This window comes from Bos mutus, chromosome 19 (assembly GCF_027580195.1).
Source record: "Bos mutus isolate GX-2022 chromosome 19, NWIPB_WYAK_1.1, whole genome shotgun sequence".
In the NCBI taxonomy this organism is placed as follows: Eukaryota; Metazoa; Chordata; class Mammalia; order Artiodactyla; family Bovidae; genus Bos; species Bos mutus.
Genome location: NC_091635.1, coordinates 60,014,367 through 60,040,383, shown reverse-complemented (window position 1 = coordinate 60,040,383; position 26,017 = coordinate 60,014,367). Strand labels below are relative to the sequence as shown.

Here is a 26,017-nt window from a genome sequence, read left to right as displayed (position 1 = left end):
ACTTTTCATAAGGAATCTCAGACTGAACTTTAAAAAGGTCTTTCAAGGTCAGGAAAGCCACAATCAGGGCATATCAAGATTTTGCCTTGTAGATTTGGGTGAATTTCTATTTTTCTGGAGTCCTAAAATACTTTGAAATTCTTGTGCCTGTTAGCAGATGACGTTACTTTTCTACCTGGTTAAGCTACTGGGAATCTAAGAGGGATTCTGTGTGTGCATGATAAGTCACTTCAGTCATGTCTGACTCTGTGCAACCCTATGTACTGTAGCCTGCCAGACTCCACTGCCCATGGGATTCTCTAGCCAAGAATACTAGAATGAGTTGCCATGGTCTCTCCTCCAGAGAATCATCCCCACCCATGGATTGAACTCATGTCTCCTGCATTGTAGGCGGATTCTTTACCACTGAGCCATTGGGGAAGCTCTTTAAATTTTACTTAAAAAGGTAAGATTTGTACCACAGCTTTCTTATCCATTCATCTGCTGATGGACATCTAGGTTGCTTCCATGTCCTGGCTATTATAAACAGTGCTGCGATGAACATTGGGGTACACATGTCTCTTTCCCTTCTGGTTTCCTCAGTGTGTATGCCCAGCAGTGGGATTGCTGGATCATAAGGCAGTTCTATTTCCAGTTTTTTAAGGAATCTCCACACTGTTCTCCATAGTGGCTGTACTAGTTTGCATTCCCATCAACAGTGTAAGAGGGTTCCCTTTTCTCCACACCCTCTCCAGCATTTATTGCTTGTAGACTTTTGGATTGCAGCCATTCTGCCAATCCAGGTTCAATGCATGATGCTGGATGCTTGGGGCTGGTGCACTGGGACGGCCCAGAGGGAGGGTATGGGGAGGGAGGAGGGAGGAGAGTTCAGGATGGGGAGCACGGGTATACCTGTGGCAGATTCATTTCGATGTTGGGCAAAACTAATACAATATTGTAAAGTTTAAAAATAAAATAAAATTTAAAAAATAAATAAATAAAAAATTTAAAAAAAAAGGTAAGATTTGAAAAGTTGCTGGAAATCATAATTAGCTTAAGGGGAAAGGATTCCCTGTATCTGTAAAATAAATTAAAGCCCAGTAATATTTCAGATAATAACCCAAACTATAATATTTATCATTATCCAATCCCATGTAACTGATCTTTTCTGCTAACAGTTTTGTGAAATCATGGTTTCTATTAGACTTTTTACAGTTCTTAGCCAGTTCAGAAATATAATCTGAAAGTTATCAGAAACCTGTACTTGTCAAAAATTCTTTCTATAAATCTTCTTGAAGATGAAGCACTTTTGCAAGGCATCAGCTAACCTGTCTATGAATGACAAAAGATTTAAAAATACAAGGTTAAAGCTTGAGTTAAAATGTTTTTGACAAAGAAATTTAACCAAGTTGCTATGACATACAATATTTTAAGATAATTGAAATTAATGACTGATAATATTATATACCAGGACATTCCCAAGTTTCATAAAGTTAATATAATTTCTAGAATGTCTATATTAATGACATTTACCCATACGGTATAAACTGAAGAGGCTTATTATTCATTTGACAACGTTTCCTATATAATTTAACATAGAAAACAATCCTAGTTTATTGCTTCTCTCTGAGTTGACATAGGGGCTCTCAGAAGTATTCTAAAGTTAGCTGGAGGTCAAAAGAAATTTTATTAGAGTTTGATAAGAAGTTTGTCAAACGAGATGCTAGTCCAGGTTCGATGCACGATACTGGATGCTTGGGGCTAGTGCACTGGGACGACCCAGAGGGATGGTATGGGGAGGGAGGAGGGAGAAGGGTTCAGGATGGGGAACACATGTATACCTGTGGTGGATTCATTTTGATATTTGCCAAAACTAATATAATTATGTAGAGTTTAAAAATAAAAAAAAAAAAGAAGAAGAAGTTTGCCAAAAATATCAAAAGGATTCTATATCACTTGAGTTACTGAGTCATTTCTGACTCTTTGCGATCCCATGGACTGCAGGACACCAAGCTTCCCTGTCCACCAACAGTTCCCAGAGCTTGCTCAAGCCCATGTCCACCAAGTCAATGATGCTATACAAACATATCATCCTCTGTCAACCCCGTCTTCCTATCTTCAATATTTCCAAGCATCAGAATCTTTTCCAATGAGTCAGTTCTTTGCATCAAGTGGCCAAAGTATTGGAGTTTCAACTTTAGCATCAGTCCTTCCAATGAACATTCAGGACTGATTTCCTTGACAATGGATTGGTTGGATCGCCTTGCAGTCCAAGGGGCTTTCAAGAGTCTTCTCTGACACCACAGTTCAAAAGCATCAATTGTTCAGTGCTCAACTTTCTTTACAGTCCAACTCTTGCATCCATTTATGACTATTGGAGAAACTGTGGCTTTGACTGGACGGACCTTTGTTGGCAAAGTTAATATATCTTTGCTTTTTAATATGCTCTATAGGGTGGTCATAACTTTTTTTCCAAAGAGTAAGTGTCTTTTAATTTTATGGCTGAGGCACCATCTGCAGTGATTTTGGAGCCCCCCAAAATAAAGTATGTCACCATTTCCACTGTTTCCCCATCTATTTGTCATGAAGAGATGGGACCAGGTGCCATGATCATAGTTTTCTGCATGTTGGGCTTTAAGGCAACATTTTCATTCTCCTCTTTTACTTTCATCAAGAGGCTTTATAGTTCCTCTTCGCTTTCTGCCATAAGGTTGATGTCATCTGCATATCTAAGGTTATTGATATTTCTCCCAGCAATCTTGATTCCAGCTTGTGCTTCATCCAGCCCAGCATTTCTCATGATGTACTCTGCATATAAGTTAAATAAGCAGGGTGACAATATACAGCCTTGACGTACTCCTTTTCCTATTTGGAACCAGTCTGTTGTTCCATGTCCAGTTCTAACTGTCGCTTCCTGACCTGCATACAGATTTCTCAAGAGGCAGGTCAGGTGGTCTGGTATTCTCATCTCTTTCAGAATTTTCCACAGTTTATTGTGATCCACACAGTCAAAGGCTTTGGCATAGTCAATAAACAGAAATAGATGTTCTTCTGGAACTCTATTTCTTTTTCCATGATCCAGCAGATGTTGGCAATCTGACCTCTGGTTTCTCTGACTTTTCTAAAACCAGCTTGAACATCTGGAAGTTCACAGTTCACGTATTGCTGAAGCTTTGCTTGGAGAATGTTGAGCATTACTTTACTAGCATGTGAGATGAGTGCAATTGTGCAGTAGTTTGAACATCTTTTGTGATTGCCTTTCTTTGAGACTGGAATAAAAACTGACCTTTTCCAGTCCTGTGGCCACTGCTGAGTTTTCCAAATTTACTGGCATATTGAATGTAGCACTTTCACAGCAACATCTTTTAGGATTTGAAATAGCTCAACTGGAATTCCATCACCTCCACTAGCTTTGTTCGTAGTGATACTTCCTAAGGCCGACTTGACTACACATTCTAGGATGTCTGGCTTTAGGTGAGTGATCATACCATCGTGATTATCTGGGTCGTGAAGATCTTTTTCATATAGTTCTTCTATGTATTCTTGCCACCTCTTCTTAATATCGTTTGCTTCTGTTAAGTCCATACCATTTCTGTCCTTTACTGAGCCCATCTTTGCATGAAATATTACCTTGATATCTAAAATTTTGTTGAAGAGACCTCTAGATTTCTTATTCTATAGATTTCCTCTATTTCTTTTCACTGATGATTGAAGAAGGCTTTCTTATCTCTCCATGCTATTCTTTGGAACTCTGTATTCAAATGAGTATATCTTTCCTTTTCTCCTTTGCTTTTCACTCTTCTTTTATCAGCTATTTGTAAGGTCTCTTCAGATTGCCATTTTGCTTTTTTGCATTTCTTTTTCTTGGGGATCATCTTGATCCCTGTCTCATGTACAATGTCACAAACCTCCATCCATAGTTCATCAGGCACTCTATCAGATCTAGTCCCTTAAATCTATTTCTCACTTCCACTGTATAAATGTAAGGGATTTGATTGAGGTCATACCTGAATGGTCTAGTGGTTTTCCCCACTTTCTTCAATTTAAGTCTGAATTTGGCAATAAGAAGTTCATGGTCTGAGCCACAGTTCGTTCCTGGTCTTCTTTTGCAGACTGTATAGAGCTTCTCTATCTTTGGCTGCAAAGAATATAATAAATCTGATTTTGGTATTGACTATCTGATGATGTCCATGTGTAGAGTCTTCTCTTGTGTTGTTGGAAGAGTGTGTTTGCTATGACCAGTGCATTCTCTTGGCAAAACTCCATTAGCCTTTACCCTACTTCATTCTGTATTCCAAGGCCAAATTTGCCAGTTATTCCAGGTGTTTCTTGACTTCCTATTTTTTCATTCCAGTCCCCTATAATGAAAAGGACATCTTTTGGGGTGTTAGTTCTAGAAGGTCTTGTAGGTCTTCGTAGAACTGTTCAATTTCAGATTCTTCAGCATTATTGGTCAGGGCATAGACTTGGATTACTGTGATATTGAATGGTTTGCCTTGGAATCAAACAGAGATCATTCTGTCATTTTTGAGATTGCTCCAAATACTTCATTTTGGACTCTTGTTGACGATGATGGCTACTCCATTTCTTCTGAGGGATTCCTGCCCACAGTCATAGGTATATTAGTCATCTGAGTTAAATTCACCCATTCCAGTCCATTTTAGTTAACTGATTCCTAAAATGTAGACTTCACACTTGCCGTCTCTTGTTTGACCACTTCCAATTTGTTTGATTCATGGACATAACCTTCCATGTTCCTATGCAATATTGCTCTTTACAGCATCAGACTTTGCCTCTATAACCAGTCATATTCATAACTGGGTGCTGTTTTCACTTTGGCTCAGTGTCTTCATTCTTTCTGGAGTTATTTCTCCACTGATCTCCAGTAGCATATTGGGCACCTACCGGCCTGGGGAGTTCATCTTTCAGTCTTCTATGTTTTTGCTTTTTTATACTGTTAAGAGGACTCTCAAGGCAAGAATACTGAAGTGGTTTGCCATTCCCTTCTCCAGTGGACCACATTTTGTCATAACTCTCCAACTTGTCCTATCCATATTGGGTGGCCCTACAGGACATGGTTCATAGTTTCATTGAGTTAGACAAGGTTGCGGTCCATGTGATAAGATTGGTTAGTTTTCTGTGATTGTGGTTTTTGTCTGTCTGCCCTCTGATGGAGAAGGATAAGAAGCTTGTGGAAGCTTCCTGATGAGAGAGACTGACTGAGGGGGAAACTGGGTCTTGTTCTGATGAGCAATGAAATGCATGCTCAGTAAATGTTTAATCCAATTTTCTGTTGATGGATGGAGCTGTGTTCCGTCCCTGCTGTTTATCTGGGGCCAAACTATGGTGGAGATAATGAAGATAATGTTGATCCCCTTTAAAAGATCCCATGCATGTACTGCTACACTCACTGCCCCCAGCTCTACAGCAGGCCACCATGGACCCATGCCTCCACTAGAAACTCCTGGACACTCCCAGGCAAGTCTGCATCAGTCTCTTCTAAGCTCACTGAACCTTTCTCCTGGGTCCTGGTGCACACAAGGTTCTGTTTGTGCCCTCCAAGTGTCTATTTCCCAGTCTTATGTAAGTTCTAGTAGCTCTCAGTTTAGTTCAGCCACTCAGGTGTGTCTGACTCTTTGCTACCCCATGAATCGCAGCACACTAGGCCTACCTGTCAGTCACCAGCACCTGGAGTTTACCCAAACTCATGTCCATTGAATCGGTGATGCCATCTAACCATCTGATCTTCTGTACTTCCCTCATCCTCCTGCCTTCAAACGTTCCAAACATCAAGGTCTTTTCAAATAAGTCAGCTCTTCACATCAGGCCAAAATATTGGAGTTTCAGCTTCAACATTAGTCCTTCCAATCAACACCCAGGACTGATCTCCTTTAGGATGGATTGGTTGGATATCCTTCCAGTCCAAGGGACTCTCAGCGTTTTCTTCATTTCCACAGTTCAAAAGCATCAATTCTTCTGTGCTCAGATTTTTTTATAGTCCAATTCTCACATCCATACATGACTGTTGGAAAACACATAGCCTTGACTAGATGGACCTTTGTTGGCAAAGTAATATCTCTGCTTTTTAGTATGCTGTCTAGGCTGCTCATAACTTTCCTTTCAAAGAGTAAGTGTCTTAATTTCATGGCTGCAATCACCATCTGCAGTGAAAAATAAAGTCAGCCACTGTTTCCACTGTTTCCCCATCTATTTGCTATGAAGTGATGGGACCAGATGCCATGATCTTCGTCTTCTGAATGCTGAGCTTTAAGCCAACTATTTCATTCTCCTCTTTCACTTTCAACAAGAGGCTCTTTAGTTCTTCACTTTCTGCCATATGGTTGGTATCATCTGCATATCTGAGGTTATTGATATTTCTCCCAGCAATCTTGATTCCAGCTTGTGCTTCATCCAGCCCACCGTTTCTCATGATGTACTCTGCATATAAGTTAAATAAGTGGGGTGACAATATACAGCCTTGAAGTATTCCTTTTCCTATTTGGAATCAGTCTGTTGTTCCATATCCAGTTCTAACTGTTCCTTCCTGACCTGCATACAGATTTATCAAGAGGCAGGTCAGGTGGTTGGGTATTCCCATCTCTTTCAGAATTTTCCACAGTTTGTTGTGATTCACACAGTTTAAGGCTTTGGCATAGTCAATAAAGCAGAGATAAATGATCTTCTGGAACTCTCTTGTATTTTTTGATGATCCAGCAGATGTTGGCAATTTGACCTCTGGTTCCTTTTCCTTTTCTAAAAACAGCTTGAACATCGAGAAGTTCACAGTTCATGTATTGCTGAAGCCTGGCTTGGAAAATGTTGAGCATTACTTTACTAGCATGTGAGATGAGTGCAGTTGTGCAATAGCTTGAACCTTCTTTGACATTGCTTTTCTTTGGAATTGGAATGAAAACTGACCTTTGTCAGTCCTGTGGCCACTGCTGAGTTTTCCAAATTTGCTGGCATATTGAGTGCAGCACTTTCACAGCATCATCTTTCCAGATTTGGAATAGCTTAACTGGAATTCCATCACCTCCACTAGCTTTGTTCATAGTGATACTTCCTAAGGCCCACTTGACTTCACATTCCAGGATATCTGGCTCTAGGTGAGTGATCATACCATCGTGATTTTCTGGGTTATGAACATCTTTTTTGTACAGTTCTTCTGTGATTCTTGCCTCCTCTTCTTAATATCTTCTGCTTCTGTTAGGTCCATATCATTTCTGTCATTTATCAAGCTCATCTTTGCATGAAATATTCCCTGATATTTCTAATTTTTTTGAAGAGATCTCTAGTCTTTCCCATTCTGTTGTTTTCTGCTGTTTGTTTTCACTGATTGCTGAGGAAGGCTTTCTTATCTCTCCTTGCTAGTCTTTGGAACTCTGCTTTCAAATGGGTATATCTTTCCTTTTCTCCTTTGCTTTTCTCTTCTCTTCTTTTCCAGCTGTTTTTAAGGCCTCCTCAGACAGCCATTTTGCTTTTTTGCATCTCTTTTTCTTGGAAATCGTCTTGATCCCTGTCTCCTATACAGTGTCACAAACCTCCGTCCATAGTTCATCAGGCACTCCGTCTATCATATCTAGTCCCTTAAATTAAATCTATCAGTGTTTAATGATAAGGGATTTGATTTAGGTCATACCTGAATGGTCTCATGGTTTTCCCCACTTTCTTAATTTCAATCTGAATTTGGCAATAGGAAGTCCATGATCTGAGCCCCAGTCAGCTCCCAGTCTTATTTTTGCTGACTGTATAGAGCTTCTCTATGTTTGACTGAAAATAATATAATCAATCTTATTTTGGTGTTGACCATCTGGTAATGTCCATGTGCATAGTCTTCCCTTATGTTGTTGGAAGAGGGTATTTGTTATGACCAGTCCGTTTTCTTGGCAAAACTCTATTAGCCTTGGCCCTGCTTCATTCTGTACTCCAAGGCCAAATTTGCCTGTTACTCCATGTATCTCTTGACTTCCTATTTTTGTATTCCAGTCCCCTATAATGAAAAGAACATCTTTTTGGGTTGTTAGTTCTGAAAGGTCTTGTAGGTCTCCTAGCTCCATTGTAGGGTTAATGGCGACCACCTCCAAAAGGGCTTATGCCATACACAAGTCTGCTGCATGCAGAGCCCCTGTCCCTATGGCAGTCCACTGCTGACCCATACCTCCACAGGAGACACTCAAAGACATTTCTGTCTCAGTCTCTGTGAGTCCCTGGGTCCTGGTGTGCACAAGGTTTATTTGAGCCCTCTGAAGTAGGAATGGGATTTGATTCTAAATGGGATCATACTTATCAGTAATTACCTTAAATGTAAATAGTGTGATGCCCCAAGCAAAAAGCAAAGACTGGCTGAATGGGTACAAAAAGAAGACCCCTATATTTTCTGTCTACAAGGGACCTACCTCAAACCAAGGAACACATACAGACTGAATGTGAAGGGCTGGAAAAAGATAATCCATACAAATAGAGACCAAAAGTTAGCAGGAGTAGCAATACTCATATCAGATAAAATAGAGCTTGAAATGAAGACAATGAAAAGAGATAAAGAAGGACACAACTTGATGATCAAAAGATGAATCCAAGAAGATGTAGCAATTATAAATATATATGCAACCAACATAGGAGCACCTCAATACTTCAGGCAAATTCTAAGAAGTAAGAAAGGGGAAATCAACAGTAACACAATAATAGTGGGAGACTTTAATACCCCACTCACAGCTATGGATAGATCAATCAAACAGAAAAGTAGCAAAGAAACACAAGTTTTAAGTGATACAATGGACCAGTTAGACCTAACTGATATCTATAAGGCATTTCACCCCAAAACAATGAATTTCATGTTATTCTCAAGTGCACACAAAACGTGCTCCAGGATAGATCACAACCTGGCCCATCAATCTAGCCTTGGGAAAAAAAAAAAAAATGAAACCATTTTAAGCATCTTTTCTGATAACAATGCAGTAAAATTAGATGTCGATTACAGGGAAAAAAAAAAAAAACTATTAGAAATAGAAACATATAGAGGTTAAGCAACGTGCTTCTGAATAACCAACAGATCATGGAAGAAACCAAAAAGGAAATCAAAATATGCATAGAAACAAATGAAAATGAAAACACAACAAACCCCAACCTATGGGATTCAGTAAAAGCAGTACTAAGAGGAAGGTTCATAGCAATACATGCATACCTCAAGAAACAAGAGAAACATCAAATAAATAACTGAAATTTACACCTAAAGCAACTAGAAAAGAAGTGAAGAACCCCAAAGTTAGTAGAAGGAAATAAATCATGAAAATCAGTGCAGAAATAAATGAAAAAGAAACAAGGGAGACTATACTGAAAAAAAAATAAATAAAAGCTGGTTCTTTGATAAGATAAATAAAATAGACATACCATTAGCCACACGCAGCAAGAAATAACGGGAGAGGAAATAAATTAAAAACAATTAAAAGTGACAATGGAGAAATCATAATAGACAACACAGAAATACAAAGGATTATAAGAGACCACTATCTCAGCAATAATATGCCATTAAAATGGACAACTTGGAAGAAATGGACAAATTCGTAGAAAAGTATAACCTTCCAAAACTGAACCAGGAAGAAATAGAAAATCTTAACAGACCCATCACAAGCATGGAAATCAAAGTTGTAATCAAAAATCTTCCAACAAACAAAAGTCCAGGACCAGATGGCTTCACAGTTGAATTGTACGAGAAATTTAGAGGAGGGCTAACAGCTATTTTAATGAAATTCTTCCAGAAAATTAAAGAGGAAGATAAACACCCAAACTCATTCTATGAGTCCACCATTACCCTAATATCAAATCAGACAAGATGCCACAAAAAAAAGAAAAGAAAAGAAAATTACAATATCTCTGGCCAATTCATCAGGCCAATATCCCTGATGAACATAGGTACAAAAATCCTCAACAAAAATATAGCAAACAGAATCCAACAACATATTAAAAAGATCAAACATCATGACTAAGTGGGCTTTATCCCAGGGATGCAAAGATTCTTCAATATTCGCAAATCAGTCAATGTGATACACCACATTAACAAATAGAAAGATAAAACACATGTTTATCTCAATAGATGCAGAGAAAGCCTTTAACAAAATTCAACATCCATTTATGGTAAAAAAAAAAAAAAAAAGAAAGAAAGAAAACAACCCAGAAAGCAGACACAGAAGTAACATACATCAACATAATAAAAGTCATATATGATAAACCCACAGCAAACATTATCCTCAATGGCAAAAAATTGAAAGCATTTTCTCTAAAGTCAGGAGCAAGACAAGGGCGCCCACTCTCATCACTACTATTCATCATAGTTTTGGCAGTCTTAACCACAGCAGTCAGAAAAGAGAAACAACTAAAAGGATTCCAGATTTGAAAAGAAGTAAAACTCTCACTGTTTGCAGATGACATGATTCTCTACATAAAAAACCCTAAATACACCACCAGAAAATTACTAGAGCTAATCAATGGATATAGTAAAGTTTCAGCATATAAAATTAATACACAGAAATCCCTTGCAGTCCTGTACACTAACAATGAGAAAACAGAAAGATAAATTAAGGAAACAATCATATTCACCACTGCAACAAAAATAATAAAACACCTAGGAATAAATTTACCTAAAGAAACAGAAGACCTACTTATAGAAAACTATAAGACACTGATTAAAGACACCAAAGATGATGCAAATAGATCAAGAAATATACTATGTTCATGGATCGAAAGAATCAATATAGTGAAAATGAGTATACTACCAAAAGTGATATATAGATTCAGTGCAATCCCTATCAAGCTACCAATGGTATTTTTCACAGAAGTAGAGCAAATAAGTTTGTAATTTGCATGGAAACACAAAAATCCTCAAATAGATAAACCAATCTTGAGAAAGAAGAATGGAACTAGAGGAATCAACCTGCCTGACTTCAGACAATACAAAAAGATACAGTCATCAAGACAGTATGGTACTGACACAAAGACAGAAATATAGATCAGTGGAACAAAGTAGAAAGTCCAGAGATGAATCCATACACCTATGGGCACCTTATCTTTGACACAGGAGGCAAAAACATACAATGGAGAAAAAACAATCTCTTTAACAAGTGGTGCTGGCAAAACTGGTCAACCACCTGTAAAAGAATGAAACTAGAACACTTTCCAGCACCATACACAAAAATAAACTCAAAATGGATTAAAGATTTAAATGTAAGACCAAAAGCTATAAAACTCTTAGAGGAAAACATAGGCAGAACACTGTCTGACATAAATCACAGCAAGATCTTCTATGACCCACCTCCCAGAGTAATGGAAATAAAAGCAAAAATAAGCAAATGGGACCTAATTAAACTTAAAAGCTTTTGCACAATGAAGGAAACTACAAGCAAGGTGAAAAGACAGCTTTCAGAATGGGAGAAAATAATAGCAAATTAAACATCTAACAAATAATTAATCTCCAAAATATGCAAGCAGTTCATGCAGCTCATACCAGAAAAATAAATGACCCAATCAAAAAATGGGCCAAATAACTAAATGGATATTTCTCCAAGGAAGACATAGAGATGGCTAACAAACACATGAAAAGATGCTCAACATCACTCATTATCAGATAAATGCAAATCAAAGCCACAATGAGGTACCATTTCATGCCAGTCAGAATGGCTGCTATCCAAAAGTCTACAAACAATAAATGCTGGAGAGGGTGTGAAGAAAAGGGAACACTCTTACACTGTTGGTAGGAGTCCAAACAGCCACTATGGAGAACAGTGTGGAGATTCCTTAAAAAACTGGAAATAGAACTGCCATATGACCCAGCAATCTCACTGCTGGGCATACACACTGAGAAAACCAGAACTGAAAGAGACACGTGTGCCCCAGTGTTCACTGCAGCACTGTTTACAATTGGTAGGACATGAAAGCAACCTAGATGTACATCAGCAGATGAATGGATAAGAAAGTTGTGGTACATATACACAATGGAATGCTACTCTGCTATTAAAAAGAATGCATTTAAATCAGTTGTAATGAGGTGGATAAAACTGGAACGTATTATACAGAGTGAAATAAGTCAGAAGGAAAAACATCAGCACAATACATTAACATGTATATATGGAATTTAGAAAAATGGTAATGATGACCCTATATGCAAGATGACAGAAGAGACACAGATGTAAAAACAGAGTTTTGGACTCTGTGGGAAAAGGCAAGGTTGGGGTGGTTTGAGAAAATAGCATTGAAACATGTATATTACCATATGAAAAATAGATAACCAGTCCAAGTTCAATGGATGAAATAGGGCACTCAAAGCCGGTGCACTGGGACAACCCAGATGAATGGGATGGGGAGGGAGGTGACAGGGGTTTACAGGAAGGGGAGACACATGTACACCCATGACTGATTCATGTCAATGAATGGCAAAATGACCACAATATTGTAAAGTAGTTCATTTTCAATTAAAATAAATTAATTAAAACACACACACACACAAGAAAATATACTGCAGCTGGGAGTCAAATTAGGCCCTAACCTCGAAGTATCTACTCAAATGTGTCTTCCCTTGTACATTGCTCCCTGCATACTGTAAGATAATTCTGCTTAGATTATATGTTAAACACCACTTGAGCTCCCAACCTGAAATAAATATTGAGATATATTTTAAGGCAGATTAAGTTTCTCTGCTGAAATTTTATATCTTATGTTTGGAGTTATTAAATGAGTAACACCACAAATACGATGATTGGACATAACATATGTAATATGTTGGTTATAAATCATGATATAAGGGACCAATATATCTGATAAATTAAGAAAAATAGAGAAGGGGATTTACACCTTTATCAACTGGTTTCAGACTCATATTTAAGCATCTGTGAATTTTTTTATGGTTTTCTGTCTCAGCATTAAATTCCATTCTTCCTGTGCTTTTAACCACCTAACATATTATTTGAAGTGAGCATGGCTTAAAATTCAGAAAAATCAAACATTTAGAATCCTATATAGAATGAAGGAAAATAATGACAGCCAACAAGTACATATGTTCATGTGTGTATTTGAATCCAAATAAAGATTCAGTAAGCTGAACAACAGCAACAACAAAATCTAGTCCTGCATCAGCCTACTTTCAATTAAAAAATCCATTTCATTAATTAAATTTAATCTAACTCTAGCCCATACATGAAACTCCTTTTTCAGGGCTCAATTTCCACAAACTTCCACAAATTTCTATATACGTATTAGTTTGCCCCTATTCTTCCACCACAAAACAACCAACTTTAGGATAAATCTACCACTGTTTTTCTTTATCAAAAATACACGTTCATTCCTCGTGCCTTCATTATATCAAAATACTTCTATATAATGAAATACTTCTATTGTTTTAATAGCTTTAATTACATGTATTATAATTTTAACCCCTAAAAATCTTAATCTGTAGCAAACACCATGAAGTAAGCAATTGTAAACTCTGTTATGTCACCACATCCAATTGGACTTATGAACATATTATATAACTTCTATTTGAAATTACCTAGATGTTCAGATGCTAGTGGTAAAGAACCTGCTTGTCAATGAAGTTAGATGTAACAGACTCAGGTTCACACCCTGGGATGGGACGACCCCATGGAGGAGGGCATGGCAATCCTCTCCAGCAATCTTGCCTGGAGAATCCCATGGACAGAGAAGCCTGGTGGGTTACATACAGTCCATAGGGTTGCAAAGAGTCAGACACGACTTAGCTCAAACAGATGTTCAGTGAATTCTCATCATTTAGATTCACATAGCAAAATCTATTACCAAAAATCCAAGAAAGTGTTTTAAATAGACATATCAAAAACACAATTATTCTTAAAAGAGTTCACCTGAAGGCTCATATGTCATTTACCTTTATTTCATAGCTTTTGAAAATCAGACCATGTTAACTTTTGTGTGGTTTTGTTTGTTTTGTTTTTTGTTGACAAATGCTGTTAACTAACAGTAGAATATCAGCAAAATTGGAAAACTCAGCAATGGCCACAGGACTGGAAAAGGTCAGTTTTCATCCCAATCCCAAAGAAAGGCAATGCCAAAGAATGCTCAAACTACTGCACAATTGCACTCATCTCACACATAGTAAAGTAATGCTCAAAATTCTCCAAGCCAGGCTTCAACAGTACATAAACCATGAACTTTCACATGTTCAAGCTGCATTTAGAAAAGGCATACAAACCAGAGATTAAATCGCCAACATTCACTGGATTATCAAAAAAGCAAGCAAGTTCCAGAAAAAGACATCTACTTCTGCTTTATTGACTACACAAAACCCTTGACTGTGTGGATCACAACAAACTGTGGAAAATTCTTCAAGAGTTGGGGATACCAGACCACCTGACCTGCCTCTTGATAAATCTGTATGCAGGTCAGAAAGCAACAGTTAGAACTGGACATGGAACAACAGACTGGTTCTAAATAAGGAAAAGATTACATCAAGGCTGTATACTATCACCCTGCTTCTTTAACTTATATGCAGAGTACATAATGAGGAATGCTGGGCTGGATGAAGCACAAACTGGAATCAAGATTGCTGGGAGAAATATCAATAACCAATAACCTCAGATATGTAGATGACAGCACACGTATGGCAGAAAGTGAAGAAGTAAAGAACCTGTTGATGAAAGTGAAAGAGGAGAGCGAAAAAATTGGCTTAAAACCCAACGTTCAGAAAACTAAGGTCATGGCATCTGGTTCCATCACGTCATGGCAAATAGATAGGGAAATAGTGGTAACAGTAACAGAATTTATTTTGGGGGGCTCCAAAATCACTGCAGATGATGCCTGCAGCCCTGAAATTAAAAAACACTTGCTCCTTGCAACAAAATCTATGAACAACCTAGACAGCATTTTAAAAAGCAGAGACATTACTTTGCCAACAAATGTCCATCTAGTCAAAGCTAGTTTCTCCAGTAGTCATATATGGATGTTAGAGTTGGACTGTAAAGAAAGTTCAGCACCAAAGAATTGATGCTTTAGAACTGTGGTGTTGGAGAAGACTCATGAGAGTCTCTTGGACTGCAAGAAAATCCAACCAGTCCATCCTAAAGGAAATCAGTTCCTGAATATTCATTGGAAAGACTGATGTTAAAGCTGAAACTCCAATACTTTGGCCACCTAATATGAAGAACTGACTCTTTTGAAAAGGTCTTGATGCTGGGAAAGATTGAAGGCAGAAGGAGAAGGGGATGACAGGGAATGAGATGGTTGGATGGCATCACTGACTCAACGGATGTGATTTTCAGTAAACTTTGGGAGTTGGTGATGGACAGGAAGGCCTGGTGTGCTGCAGTCCATGAGATCACAAAGAGTCAGACATGACATAGCAAATGAACAACAAAAAAACCTAGGTACAATAAAAGATATGTCTTTGTTAAATTAACTATAAAGTTTAAGCTATACTTAATATCAGATATTTACTTAATGTTAAGAATTTCCTAGGTCACAGGAACATGAAATTTCTTCTGGCCAATATATATATATCCGTCCAGTTCAGTCGCTCAGTCGTGTCCAACTCTATGACCCCATGAATAGCAGCATGCCAGGCCTCCCTGTCCATCACCAACTCCCAGAGTTCACTCAGACTCACTTCCATTGAGTCAGTGATGCCATCCAGCCATCTCATCCTCTGTTGTCCCCTTCTCCTCCTGCCCCCAATCCCTCCCAGCATCAGAGTCTCATATACATATATGTTTATATTTTTAAGTTTAAAACTCCTCTGTTTTTCAGTCTCATGGACTTTACAAGATCAGACAAGTTCCTGAGAGTCCACATAGAACACTGAAATTTTAAAGGCATGTGTTGGGAAATGCAAGTTCTTCATAGAAAACATGGTTCCTCTAACTGCATATGTTAAAACCAGCAATATAGCCATTTTCAGTGATTTAAAAACAACAATAGCAAAGAACAGTAATAAACACTTATATTCATTATTCACTTATATTCACATGCCTCACTTTCAGAGAAACGTGAATCAGCATTCAAGTTACTAAGAATGTTTGTATGTGTGTGTTAGTCTTCAGTCTACCTCCTTGCTACCGCATGGACTTTAGCCAGGGGATCCTTCATCCATGGGATTCTCCAGACAAGAACACCAGAGGGCATGTGTTTCCATGCCCTCCTCAGGGGATCTTCCTGGCTCAGGGATTGAACCTGCATCTCTTAGGTTTTCTGCACTGGCAGATAGGTTCTTTACCACTAGCACCACCTGGAAAGCCCATTAATGAATGTCATAACTAGGATTTGGACTCAGGTACCAAGACATTCACACACACACACACCAAAATTCTCATTTTGATATAATAGCAGAGCTATTGATCTCAGAGAGTCAAGAGGTCAAATAGTATTAAAATAAAAATAAAATTTTCTTTCATTTATGGGAGTTGAAGATCTCCCAGTTTTGCAAAATATACCTTATGAGGATTAGAAGATGGAACAAAGCTCTGATAACCTATTATTCAGGTTTGGTATTGTTAAATATCAAGCAAGCAAACAAACCAATGCAGTGCAAAGTTGTCTCTCAAGATCACAGTTTCTTATCCTCAGAAAGGGAGATTCCCAACTAGTTCCCCATCAGTCAGGGACAAAACCAAAAATCAAGCTTGAACCCAAAGTGAACCCCAATCAGTGCCCCATCAGAGCTGACACTGATGACTAAGCTTTTGTTCAAAATGGAAAATCCTAACCAATATTCCTTTATAGCCAAAGCCAATGCAATAGGGAAGGATACCTTTGTGTTGTTGCCTGTAAACTGTGTTACTTACCAAAGAAGTCTTAACCATCCAATTCTAGTGCCTTGTTCCTTAAAGTTTGGTGCTGTGAGCCATGTGTTACACCAGGATTCGTGACCTTCAGAGGAGAGGACTTCAATCCGGGGTCAGAGACAAGGCTTGACTACTTAGAGCTTTTTGTGTAGCAAAGTTTTATCAAAATATAATAGAGATAGGGAAAAACAGGAAGAGTGACCCCTTGCTAGTTTATAGCAAGGTGTTTTATGTCTGTTTTAAAGCTATTAATCAGATAAGAGAGACACCTTAAGGCTGAGGGAGTTTCACCAGGCCCCTCTTCCACACTATGCACTTTTGAGATAGGATGATATGAGGTGTGTCATCCCCCAGTCATAAAACAACTGACAAGTGAAGTCGTTCAGTCATGTTCGACTCTTAACGACCCCATGGACTGCAGCCTACCAGGCTCCTCAGTCCATGAAATTTTCCAGACAAGAGTACTGGAGTGGGGTGCCTTCTCCGAAACAACTGACAGGAATACTGATATGTTGAACAATTATCATCCCAAGGTCTGAGAAAAGAAAAAAAAGTTAGCCTTAGGTGGAACCATTTTGAAGAAAGGCAAATTCCAAAGCAAATACATAGTTTCATTAACATAAGAAAGATGCATTGATTAGCTTAAGGCAGAACAAGGTGTCCTCAACACAGAATTAAAGGAAACCTCTTCTAATTTTGTGTAGAAAAAGAAAAAAACACATCTGCCAATTTCAGTTTACTTCCTCCTGCTGCTTGGGGACCTCTGGTCTTCTGCCTGTTACCCTCTCATTCCCTTTACCAATAAAATCAAAAGCATCATGGGCCAACAATGTTTCATCAACAGCAAGCACCTACAGCTGCTCTTGAAACAAATGTGCTCATGGAGCTCCTTGAGAGGGGCCAATGTGCTATGGGAATGATGCCTATTTGGGACTGGGCTCTATCTACATTGGCCACCAAAATTGTTACTGAACAAAAACCTGGGTCTGCGCACCCATACATAGTAAAGGCAATCCAGTGACCTTGGGTTCTGATGAAGAAAAGTGCAGCATCTATTGGAAGACACCATACAAAGTGTCCAGGACAATTAATGCTCAAGACCCTGAACTCCTCAATGAGTTTCAGCAAAAACCAAGGTGAGGGAGGAAGTGTCCCAGAGTATGTGATCAGCTCATGCACAGTTCTTTGATTGGTTGATGGTGAGGTAACAGGGTGATGTCAAAAGGGTTAACATTTTCAATTCTTAGGCACCAGCAGGTCTGGGGGCTATGCACTCATGGTCATCAGGTAGCTAATGTCTTCCATTTTGCAGCAGTTTTGACACCTGTTAAGCAATTCAAGAAATCTTCATCAGATATTATTACCTTCAGAGAGGAGCTAAAGCAGAAGATATAGGGGAGAGATGTGTCCTAAGAAGGCCCCATATGGTACTCCATTGTTACAATTTGTCTCACACAATATATGCTCTTCTTTAATGGGTCTCTGCCATTTCATCTTGGTAACTATTGATGACATTGCCATCTCTATAGGAGATGGCATTAGTTGTCAGTGTGGCACAGTAATTTGCTGATTATTGAATAGCTATATACTCTATATTCTTCAGCCCCCTTATAGTCAGTTTTGGCCATAGGACTTCTTTGGCTAATAAATATGAAGGAAATACACACAGCCTGAATTAAAAAAAAGAAAACCTTCAAGTAGGATAACATCACTAGAGAGCTAATCCTCTAACTTACATCAGAATTTGTACAAGTAAGGAATAATACTTTATTGTGTTAAGGAAGAGAGATTACAAGACTAAGGTTATTACAATTCAGTCTAACCTACACTCATTAACATTGACTTATATTCAGAGTACATCATGAGAAACACTGGGCTGGAGGAAGCACAATCTGGAATCAAGACTGCCAGAAGAAATATCAATAACCTCAGATATGCAGATGACACCACCCTTATGGCAAAAAATGAAGAAGAACTAATGAGCCTCTTGATGAAAGTGAAAGAAGAGAGTTAAAAAGTTGGCTTAATACTCAATGATCAGAAAACTAAGATCATGGCATCTGGTCCCATCACTTTATGGCAGATAGATGGGGAAACAGTGGAAACAGTGGCTGACTTTATTTTTGGGGGCTCCAAAATCACTGCAGATAGTGACTGCAGCCATGAAATTAAAAGACGCTTACTCCTTGGAAGGAAAGTTATGACCAACCTAGATAGCATATTGAAAAGCAGAGACATTACTTTGTCAACAAAGGTCTGTCTAGTCAAAGCTATGTTTTTTCCAGTGGTCATGTATGGATGTGAAAGTTGGACTATAAAGAAAGCTAAGCGCTGAAGAATTGATGCTTTTGAACTGTGGTGTTGGAGAAGACTCTTGAGAGTCCCTTGGACTGTAAGGTGATCCAATCAGTCCATCCTAAAGGAGATTGGTCCTGGGTGTTCATTGGAAGGACTGATGTTGAAGCTAAAAGTCCAATACTTTGGCCACCTGATGAGAAGAGCTGACTCATTGGAAGGACCCTGAGGCTGCCAAAGATTGAGGGCAAGAGGAGAAGGGGACGAAAGAGGATGAGATGGCTGGATGACTCAATGAATATGGGTTTGGGTAAAAGTCCGGGAGTTGGTGATGGACAGGGAGGCTGCAGTGCTGTGGTTCATGGGGTCGCAAAGAGTCGGACACGACTGAGTGACTGAACTGAACTGAACTGTATATTTATTTTATTTGGTTTATCACAATGAGCTTCATGGTCCTAGTGAGTTTGTGATAAAGATGAGTTTTTTCCCAATATTTATTGACCATTTGACTTTGACCTCATTAGTATGTGACATAACCTTTATACAAGGTGTTAGAAGTGACTAAGATTTGTAATCATTTAGGATCATATTAGGCCTTTTCCAAGCCCATGTAGGTTGTAGCTTTGGTTTCAAAACTTTCTCCTTTTTGTTTATCTGGGTTGCTCCTTGTCTTTGATGAGTACTGGCTTCTGTGACTTTAGTTATAAAGTTTAAGATAAATTCTTATACCATTAAAAAAACAGAACAATAGAGCAAAGGATGCAATTTTACCCAAGGGCACAAGCTGTATATTCTAGAAATTAGGTATCCTTCTGATTAGAGTAATAGTTCTAGTAATGAGGCCATTTTTACCTCTATGATACAAAACCTAGTACAGTGACTTAGAAACAATTGGTGTCTAAAACATATTTACTAAAATGAATGTATAAATATAGTCATATTTTCTTTTAAATTATTTGCCTCCTGAGGGTAAAGACTGTTACATTTTTGTGCTCTGTATGATGCTTTGATCATATTAAAAGTTTGGCAAACATTTAATTTGAATTTAGTAAGTGAGGCTGACAGTGATCAAATTGGGGAGATATAGTTCTTGAGCCAGGCTTCCCAAGAAGTGCAGGTGCAGTTGGAATTACTCTGGTCATATTTTTCTTATGGAACAAGATGTATTTTCTCACTTATCTACATATGTCTATTGCCCTGTTGACATGAACATCACAATTCAGTATGTCTCCTTTGTTGTTATTGTTGTTGAGTCATAGTCATGTCCCACACTTTGAAACCCCATGGACTGAAGCACACCATGCTTCCCTGTCCTTCACCACCGCCCAGAGTTTGATCAATCTCATATCCATTGAGCCAGGGATGCCATGCTCATCCTCTCTTGACCCTTCTTCTCCCGCCTACAATCTTTCCAAGCATCAGAGTATTTTCCCATGAGTCACATCTTCTCATCAGGTGGCCAAAGTATTGGAGTTTAAGCTTCAGCCCCAGTCCTTCCAATGAATATTCAGGGTTGATTTCCTTTAGGATTGACTGATTTGATTTCCTTGCTGCCCAAGGGACTCTCAAGGACTCTCACCACAGTTCAAAGACATCAGTTCTTCGGTGCTCAGACTTTTATATTGTCCAGCTCTCACATCCATACATGACTACTGGAAAAACCATAGCTTTGACTTTACAGACCTTTGTAGGCAAAGTAATGTCTTTGATTTTTAATATGTTGTCTAGGTATGTCATTCTTTTTCCCCCAAGGTGCAAGCTTCTTTTAACTTCATGGATGCAGTCTCTGTACACAGTAATTTTGGAGCCCAAGAAAATAAAGTCTGCCACTGTTTCCATTGTTTCTCCATTTATTTGACATGAAGAGATGGGACTGGAAGTCATGATTGTAGTTTTCTGAATTTTGAGTTTTAAGCCATCTCTTTCACTCTTCTTTTTCAACTTCATCAAGAGGGTCTTTAATTCCTCCTCACTTTCTGCCATAAGGCTGGTGTCATCTATTTATCTGAGGTTGTTGATATTTCTCTCCACAGTCTTGATTCCAGCTTGTACTTCATCCAGCCCAAAATGTTGTATGGTGTATTCTGCATAGTAGTTAAATAAGCAGGATGATAATATACAGCCTTGACATACTCCTTTTCCTATTTGGAACCAGTCTGTTGTTTCATGTCCAGTTCTAACTGTTGCTTCTTGACCTGCACACAGTTTTTTTCAGGAGGCAAATGAGGTGGTCTGGTATTCCCATCTCTTTCAGAAATTTCCATACTTTGTTGTGATCTACCCAGTCAAAGCTTTTAACATAGTCAAGAAACAGAAGTAGATGTTTCTCTGTAATTCTCTAGCTTTTTCTATGATCCAACAGATGTTGACAATTTGATCTCCGATTCCTCTGCCTTTTCTAAATCAACGTGTACATCTGGAAATTCTCGTTTCACATACTGTTGAAGCCTAGCTTGAAGGATTTTGAGCATTACTTTGGTAGCATGTGAAATGAGCACAGTTTTGTGGTAGTTGGAACATTCTTCTGCATTTCCCTTCTTTGGGATTGGGATAAAAACTGAACTTTTCCAGTCCTGTGACCACAGCTGAGTTTTCAAAATTTGTTGGCATGTTGAGTGCAGCACTTTCACAACATCATCTTTTAGGATTTGAAATAGTGTAGCTGGAATTCTATCACCTCCACTAGCTTTGTTCCTAGTGATGCTTCCTATGCCCCACTTTACTTCACACCCCAGGATATCTGGCTCTAAGTGAATGATAACACTAGTGTAGTTATTGAGTCAAGACCTTTTTTGTATAGTTCTTCTGTGTATTCTTGCCACTTATACTTAATATCTTCTGCTTCTTTTAGTTCAATAGCATTTCTGTCCTTTCTTGTGCCTATCTTTGCATGAAATGTTCCCTTGGTATCTCTAATTTTCTTAAAGAGATTTCTAGTCTTTCCAAGCCTATTGTTTTCCTCTATTTCTTTGTATTGATCACGTAGGAAGGCTTTCTTATCTCTCCTTGCTATCCTATGGAGCTCTGCTTTCAGATGAGTACACTTTTCCTTTTCTCTTTTGCTTTTCACTTCTTTTCACAGCTATTTCTAAGGCCTCCTCAGACAACCATTTTGTCTTTTTGTTTTTCTTTCTCTTGGGGATGGTTTTGATCACCACCTTCTGTACAATGTTACAAACATAGATTGTCAGGCACACTGTCTATCTGATCTAACCCCTGGGATCTATTTTTCACTTCCACTGTTTAATCATAAGGGATTTGATTTACCTGAATGGCCTAATGGTTTTCTGTACATTCTTCAGCTTAAGTCTGAATGTCTCTTTTTTCTAACTCAATTAGTTATAGTATTTAGTAATGTTTGTTTTATTCTAACTTTGGGATGTTCTTCTTGCTTGATGAATAGTAATACCATTTTTTTTTTTTTTAGTTTTTATATGATTTCTACTTATGCAGTGCCATGCAAAACTTGTAGTATTTTATCATTAATCTTGAAATATTGGATTCTGATAATTCTTTTTTAAAATAGAAATTTAAAAATATTTCTTGGTAGCGTTTCTAATCATTTTCAGAGTTTAAACATCATATTGGTGATTCTTCAAATTAATTCATGTTTAATAAATTCTTTCTAGTCACCTGACACTGTTAAGTTCCAGAAATGTGAAAAAAGGAAAAAGATTGTACAAAACGTTTCTCTCAAGGAACTCATGATCGAGTCAGGAAGATATGCATAAACTCAAAATGTCAACATCTTGGTGAATTAGATTAGTAATCTCATTAGATTACTTCAGAGGAGAGAGGAGGGTTTAAACCTAATACCACTCATAGGCAAGTTAAGGCAAATGGAAGTGAAGAAGGAGGGAATAAGGTTAGAAAAATCTAAAAAGTGAATTATTTCCTAAAGATGTTATCACATAGTATAAGAGCTTGTATATAATTCCAGGCATACAGAACAGCATAGGAGGCATACACGACTTTATCCTTTGATATACATTCATTCTTATAAAATAACGTTTCAGGATATACAGGAGAAATAAGGAAATTAGATTAGAGGGTTGCAGGATCATACCACAAAATACCAAATTAGAGTTGCACTTTTGGCTGACAGGAAATAAGTTATGAAGGGTTTTTAAAAGAGTTGCACAAGCAGTTAGGATAATTTGTAGTATAAAGTTTCATAATTAAGAAACAATAATACATTTGATTATTGCTTCTACTATCTTTATGTTTTATTAAATATAAGTTAATTTTAACTCAAACATTACAGAATGTACAGTAGTTGATTAAAACTCACAAATCCTTTTGGTCTGTGTCTCCTTTCTCTAGGTCTGTGTCTCCACTCCTTCCCTGTAAATAGATTCATCAGTACTGTGTTTTGTGTTTTTTTTTTTTCCCTAGATTCCATATATATGCTTTAATATATTTACTTTTCTCTTTCTGGACTTACTCTGTATAACAGACTCTAGGTTCATCTACCTCATGAAAACTGGCTCAAATTCATGCCTTTTATGTCTAAGTAATATTCCATTGAATACATGTACCACAACTTATTTATCCATTCATCTGTGGATGGATATCTAGGTGGCTTCCATGTCCTGTCTATTGTAAATTGTGCTGCAATGAACATTGGGATATATGTGTAATTTTTTTCCCTAGTCCTATGTTTATTCAATACAATTATTTTACTCTACACAACAAAGTACAAACCCAACCTCATTTAAAATGCTACAAAGTCACAAAACTCAAAACAGAACATTTATAGTATTGAGTGCATAGTAAAAGCCAAAAAGGCAACGTACATGTTGCCAAGGTAACCTGGAAGACTACCGTGAATATCAACACAACAGGATGGGGGCAGAATGGGAGAGTTGGGGGTGGGGGTGTTGTTCAGTGATTACCGGGCAGAACTGACTTTCATCTCACCAATTTCAGAGAGATGGGGAGATGTGTGAATGTGTGCCAGTGCACACACATGTACATCTGAAAAGAACCAATTGGGGCAGCAAATTGGGGGGGGGTGTGCGGTGTGTTTGACCTTAGAGGTCAGAAAAGGACTCAGGCAGGGGAACAGGGCCAGACTAACAGCATTTGCAGTTGCATAAAAGCATACCTTTCCTGTGGGACTCCATACCATATGGGCCGCAAGTCATGTGTAGAATGGGAAAATGTGCTTCCAGGCAGGGCCTGTACCAACACCTGGGGTCCCCTGCTTAACCCTGCTGGCTTTGCAACTAAGCTGAATCTTAGGATCTAGAAATGTGGAAGCTCTTTAGCTAGAAAATTGGAGGGCATCTTTGCAAGCACGACCCCAAACCCAAATCACTCCTACTGTGGGAACTCTGCTAACCACTCTGCTAACCGGAGACACAGTCTCAATCACTGCCTCCACCTTCAAAGCCTACACCCGAGGGAGGGATTTCTTTCCTATTATCTCCTTTTAGCTAGAAAAGTGACAAGAGTGAGCTGGATGGGATCTAATCCACAAGGGCTGATCTTCAGCGGCCCTGCTTATCCAGAGGATTTGGAGCTGGAAAGCTCGGTTGGTGGCAGTGGCAAAGGAAGAGGGAGTATGCCTCACAGAGGACCTGCAGCAAGGGGAACGCGACCTTCTCCACATCCGTGGGAGTGACCTTCAGTGCATGGGAGATGGTATGCTCTCGGGAGGGCTGAATCACCTGGGGGTGGCCAAGGCCAGAGGGCCAGCACAGTGGCAGCAGTGATCTCCTGGCCATCCATTTGTGCTCTGTCCATGTGTTTCAGAGCCTTCTCAGCCTCATCTGGATTCTCAAATTCCACATGTGTGTAATCTTTAGAGAGATGAGGGTGCATCCTTTCCACAGGAATGTCAATCATTTTAATTTTCCCATAGGTGGAGAATATCTCCATGATGTGGTCCTGGACACATTCCTGGTGAGCCTCCTAATGTGTACTTTGGTGGGTTTTGGGAAAGACTCTGCTTTTTCCTTTCCTTTTCATCTCTTTTGAGTGATTTGGACTTGGAGCTGCAATGTCGCCTGTTCTCATGTCTGTGCAGTAACGTACATGGAGAGGCAGAGAAGCTGCTGAAGCTGGAGCTGCAGAATGTGCTGGAACTCCCTAAGTGGCTCCAAGCTGAAGACAAACTGGAGCCAGTGCTGGGCTGGAGACCGAACTGAAAGTAGAGTTGCACTGAGACCTGGTGCTACTGCTCCCACTGGAATCACTGCACCTCTCCCGAGTCTTACTCCTGCCACAGTCTTTCTTCCTCTACCCCTTGGTGTACACTCTATCTTTAGAGTGATCCTTGGACATCTCATCAGAGCGTTCTTCGCATTTGATCAGAGAAAGTGCTCTAGCATTGGACTTCTCAAAATTGTTTTCTTTAACTCTTACCAAGCTCTTCTCTTTCACTTCTGATAAATCCATTCTCCCTTTTGAGGTGTTTAAAGCAGCAATGGTTACCTCACTTATCTGAACTCTCATTTCTAACTTGAGTCTGAAAAATGATCCCTAATTGATTGCAATTTATACCAAAGTGCAGCATCTTCCCACCACCAAGACCTTCTCCTGCTCCTCTCAGCCTCCACATGTGCCTTTTTGATGATTTTCTCAGGATATACACCCAGTAGTGAGACTGTGGGATCCTATGGCAGATTTATTCCTAGTTTTCTGAGGAATCTCTATACTGTTCTCCATAATGGCTGTATCAATTTACATTCCCAACAACAGTTCAGGAGGATTCTCTTTTGTCCACATCCTTCCAGCATTTATTGTTCACAGATTTTTTTTTGATAATGGCTCTTCTGGCTGCTGTGAGGTTGTATCTCATTGTACTTTTGATTTGTATATCTTTAATAATAAGCACTGTTGAGCATCTTTTCGTGTGTTTATCAGCCATCTGTATATCTTCTTTGGTGAAATGTCTGTTTTGGTCTTCTGCTAATTTTTTTTTTTTTTTTTTTCCCCTAATA

The 26,017-nt window shown here is 38.7% G+C and overlaps 1 pseudogene; it reads right to left on the bottom strand.

The window, feature by feature from the left end:
* Positions 1-24,504: 24,504 nt before the first annotated feature.
* LOC102266051 (RNA-binding protein with serine-rich domain 1-like) lies at positions 24,505-25,472 on the bottom strand (annotated as a pseudogene).
* Between the last annotated feature and the right edge of the window lie 545 nt (positions 25,473-26,017).